This window comes from Tupaia chinensis, unplaced genomic scaffold (assembly GCF_000334495.1).
Source record: "Tupaia chinensis unplaced genomic scaffold, TupChi_1.0 Scaffold000089_1, whole genome shotgun sequence".
NCBI lineage: Eukaryota > Metazoa > Chordata > Mammalia > Scandentia > Tupaiidae > Tupaia > Tupaia belangeri.
In genome coordinates, this window is record NW_006159551.1 from 13,997 (window position 1) to 18,828 (window position 4,832).

At 48.9% G+C, this 4,832-nt stretch overlaps 1 protein-coding gene across 11 annotated transcripts in view; it reads left to right on the forward strand.

The window, feature by feature from the left end:
- Nucleotides 1–3,756: 3,756 nt before the first annotated feature.
- Nucleotides 3,757–4,832, forward strand: part of ITPR1 (inositol 1,4,5-trisphosphate receptor type 1) — a 404,888-nt gene continuing 403,812 nt past the window's right edge. For 6 of the 11 annotated variants that reach the window (XM_014585768.2, XM_027769775.1, XM_014585770.2 and 3 more), the window contains exon 1: nt 3,758–3,978. The gene's annotated coding sequence lies outside the window, so the exon portion shown is untranslated. Of the gene's footprint in view, nt 3,979–4,832 lie in introns of all 11 variants that reach the window. The other 5 variants (XM_014585765.2, XM_027769774.1, XM_014585767.2 and 2 more) reach the window with 1 other exon arrangement.

Below are 4,832 nucleotides of genomic sequence, written 5' to 3' on the forward strand. Positions count from 1 at the left end.
ATAGCAAAAAACTATCCAAAAAAAAAAAAAAAAAAAGCAAGCCACCAGGTTCAGGACTGGAACCCTGTAGGAGTCCAGCACCCTTAACCACCAAGCCACCTGCCGGCCCCAATTTTAATCATCTATTTTTTTTAACCCAACATATCCAAAATACTATCATTTCATTTTCCTAGAAAAATAGAGTGAAGAAAAAATAGCCTCCTTCCTTCTACTGATGGAGGATGAGTTGGGCAGTGACCCTTTTATTCAGAGAGTCATCATCATTCACCAACCGTACATCATCGTAGAGAATCTCTTCACATCCTAGCAAAATTAGTGGCATTATTTCTAGTGACATAGCAGCTTCCAGAATTTGCAAAATGTTAAATAGGACTATCCATCCACACGGGCAGGAGAAAAACAAACTATGGTATGAGTGGGCTACAAGGCTTGTGTGCTCGAAAAATATGTTCATGGAGCCTATCATATGCCCGACACACCTTCCATTAAAAAGGTTTTTTTTGTTTGTTTTGTTTTTCTCCACCGTACTGAAATGTGCAGATAGAAGACTAAATTCTGATGGGTGAAGGAAGTGTGGAATATAAGCGTAAATAAGACACGGTCCCTGCCGTCAGTAAAACTTGTGGTCTAGGAGGGAGGACATTGTATAAAGCAGGTACGAGACAAGTGTCCACTGTACGGTAAAAATGAAAACCCCCAATTCTAGCTCTCAAACTTGACCAAATGTTCTTCAGAAAAGCCAAGTTAAAATTCCATTCTTAGTGGCCAGCAGGTAGTGGGGTAGTTAAGACACTGGACTCCCAAATGGCCAATGGCAATTTGAGTCCCAGACTTGGTGACTTGAAACTCATGCCAGGCACACATGTATGCATGCCCAGAATCCCAAGTGGAGAATGAAGGAGACGGGATTGTGACATAGTCATGATTCTTCACTTTCTGTCTCTGCTGAGTACACACAAGAGTTTTTACCCATGGGAAAATCCTTAAAAAACAAAATTCCATTGTGAGACTGGTCCGTAGCCTAGTGGTTATGAAAATTGAATCCCACATGACCAACTGCAATCCAAATCCTGACTTAGTGGGTTCAAAAGCAGGCTGGGTACATGTGTGTGTGTGCCCCAAATCCTGACATGGTAGAGAAATGAAGAAGAGATTGTAGCAAGTTCATTCTCCATTTGGAGGGTTCTCTCTCTCCCCATCACTCTCTGGAGCATATGTGCATCCTTTGGACAATTTAAAAAAAGAAAGAAAGAAAAACCCTGTGTTTCTGAGTTATAATCCCATGAAATAATTACCCTTCACAGTTCCAGTTCTGTTAGCACAGACTGATTTCTTGTTTTCATGGAGTAAAAGAAGAGAGGTAAAGATGAAAAAGGGTAGTGGGACCAGCAGTTAGCGTAATGGCTATGTCGCTGGACTCCCACATAGTCAACTGCAGTTTGAGCCCCGGACCTGGTGGCTTAAACTCATGCCGGGCACGTGTGCACGCATGCCCAAGATCCCGAGAGGAGAATGGAGGAGAAGGGACTGCGGCGTGGCCAATCCCCCTGGGGGGTGATTGCTCGCTTTCTGTCTCTCTGTCTCTCTCTATCTGGCTAGTGTGACGCACCCTATAGCAAAACCCTCTCCAAAAAATAAAAAGGTAGGGACATCTTCGTTGGGGCAAGATGGAGGGCATTTCTTGATAATGGGAAGGCATAGCATGAGGCATAGTTTCTAGTGCCCAGTGACTAGGGATATTGCAGGAGGGGAGAAGCAAGAGTGAATATAATAATCATAAACTTTGTCAACTTCAGGGCTTTGCCTGTGCCTAGACTGGTGCTAATTACTGATCTGAGCAGGTAAATACAGTGCATACGTGTGTATGGGGGTCGTGGTGAATAGTAAGGTCCAGGAGTCAGGCCGCCTATCTACCTGTGTCAGTTTGGGGGAGTAACTTAACCTCTCTGTGCCTCCGTTTTCTCATAGAAAAAAATAAGTTCTTTAATTGGATTTCAAGAGATGGTATATGTAAAAAGCTTAGAACAATGCCTTTCACATAGCGTGAACCCAGTGTCAAGAATTATTTTTAGTTTTGGCATTTAGTAATAATTGTTAGCTAGGGTTCTCCTCTAATTTGTCCCTGAAGTTTCAAGACTTGTGACTCTATGTCAAGTCATCCTGGTAAGAAGTAGGCAAATTTTAATGAGACTCTCCTCTAGGACAGCACAAGTGGAGCAGAGATGAAAATGATTGCCCAGAGGCTCAGAGGGTGCTCCTAAACTGAGGAGGGAGCCCTTTAAGGCTATGATGAAGAATTTCCCCAAAGACAAGGGCTTATTTAGCACATTTACAGACTGGAGCCCAAATCCAGGCTGCACCACTTAACTCCCCGTGTCATCCTAGGAAGGTACCCGATTTTTCCAAGCTCTCAGCTGTGCACCTGACAAAAAAGGGATGATACATACACCTACAGTTGGTGAAGCTCCTTAGAAAGGCGCAGGAAAACAGCACGTAGTCTGGACTAGACAAAGTCAGTCTCCCAGTTTATTATTATCATTACACTATTCCCGTTAGCAGAGTTCATGCGGTTGCAGGCAGCGCCTAGTGGGGTTTTGGCTCATCCCGATGCCCCAGCGCCAGGCACCGTGCCCGGCACCCGGTAGATACGCAGAAAACGTCTGTGGAACGAATACACGTCATCGGAGGCAGAGAGGGCAGCCGGCTGACTTTGCCTCTGAGTTTAGCCCTTCCCCTCTTTCCAAAAGTCGGAGCCTGGAGCTGCTCGTAGCTCGGGAGCTCCGGACTACTGGGCACTGGGCTGAAACCCAGCTCGCCCCAAATGCCCGGGTCGGAATGAGTGGAGGGCGCTGGCCAGGACACACATCTCCGTATGAGCGGCTGCTTCCGAAGCCCTTATTTTTCTGGCTTGCAGTTTATTTACTTAAGCTCCCAGGAGCCCAGGGGCTGTTAGAGTAGGACCCCGACCGAGGTTGCGCTATCTATTTATTTTCTGCCTCCCAGCCTCAGCGCTGGCAAGTCCCAACAGGACTCCTTTATTCGTGTGTCAGAGAGGCTTGCATTTCTTTATCTCCTGTGAAGCAACGAAAGACGTACTCAGTTCTGGTTCAGAGAAGTGTTCTCACGCGACTTGCCTGTGTCCCTGCTAGCGTGGACCGCCGCTCCCAGACTTAGTTTTCCGTGCAAACCCGAACGGGGCGGAGCAGATTAAATAAAGACAACCTCGCGCCTTTAATCCTTGACCACAAACCGTAGCGTTTTTGTGCCCTGAATTTCTCAAATTCTTGGCTCCGGGACTCGAAGCGGGGAGGGGGGGGGGACAGAGAGGGGGGTAACAGCTTGTAAAAACTTCCCAAAACAGAAATCCGAGCTCCTCCCTCTTTCCAGCCCCCAGCGACACCTGGAATGCTGGAAAGAGGGGCAGTGGAGGTGCAGACTCCCCAGGGCTTGAGGGCGCCCCCCAGGGAACATTCTGGTATCCGACTCCTGGCCGGACTAAACCCTCATCAAGAAGTGCAATTTGCGGTCGGGGCACCCTCCACCGACGCCCCTCCCTCTTCCCCGCGCGCATCTATTTAGAGCCCAGCCCGAGAGCCCAGGGGCTTCTGGGACTTGTAGTCCCTCTCCGCAGCCCCAGGCGTCTCCACGACCCGGGACTCGGACTACATTGCCCAGGGAGCTGCCCGGCCTATATAAGACACCGGGAGCCGCTTCAAAGTGCAGTAACCATGTGGATGTGCTGCTGAAGCGTTTCCTCAAGCTTGCTGGGGTGGGAGGAGAGGAGGAGGAGGAGGAGGTGGTGGAGGAGGAGGAGGCAGGGGGTGGAGAGAGAAAGCGCACGCCGAGAGGAGGTGTGGGTGTTCCGCTTCCATCCTAACGGAACGAGCTCCCTCTTCGCGAACATGGGATTACCCAGTGGCTGCTAACCCCTCTCCTCGCCCTGCTCCCCCAAACCGGCGTGGCTCCCCCTGCACCAAGGTAGAGGCTGGGGCCGGGCAGAGGGCGCGGGGAGTTGGCATTGCCACCCCCACCCCCGGGGTGGGGGACGAAGAAGTTTTTGCTTCGCTCTCTTGGCGTTCTTGATAGATTTGTATGCACTTGGCATGCGTTTGGGTATTATTTTACCGCGGGTAGTTGTGTGTGTGTGTGTGTGTTTTCTTTTTTCTGCTTTTTTTTTTTTTTTTTTTTTTTTTTTTTTTAGAAAGGGACACACAGGAGGCTTAAAACCTCAAACAGCTTCGTCTCCAGTGCCTGGCTCTGAAGGGCTCCCTGTTCTGGACTAGAACAGCATTCTCCCAAGTTGGAGACTATTGTAGCAGCTGCAGGAAATAGTTTATTTTGCTTTATTGGTTTATTTTGAAAGGGGGGTGCGTAGGGGGGGGAGGTTAATTGTGAGCCTGTTGAAGGAAACAATCTTGCTAAAAATGTAGTCCTTCCTCGCGCTGCATCGTTGGGAGAATAATCCATGGTGGGGGCCCCTATGGGGAGGGTTTTAAAAAAACGGAAGAAAACCCAGGGGAGCGGTAGAGATGAAGAGTGGACGAAGCTCGTGCCCAATGAGGATGCGGGGTTCGGACACTTGGCCTCCGCGCTGGGAAACAAGTGCTTTGGGATCTGCTAAACACTTCTCTTAGTTCTAGTCTCCTGGCACATTGGAAGTTTGTGCGTGCTTAGTCTCGCTTGTGAGTTATAGGTTGGTAATAAGCAAGCGTAGTTACCTGTTATGTTATCCCGCGGGATCCCGCAAACCCGCTTGCCAAGTTTGGAAGGGGAGCAAGGTCTCCTTAGGGCAGCAGGCTAAAAAAAGAAGTGGAAATGTGCGATTTAGAGCA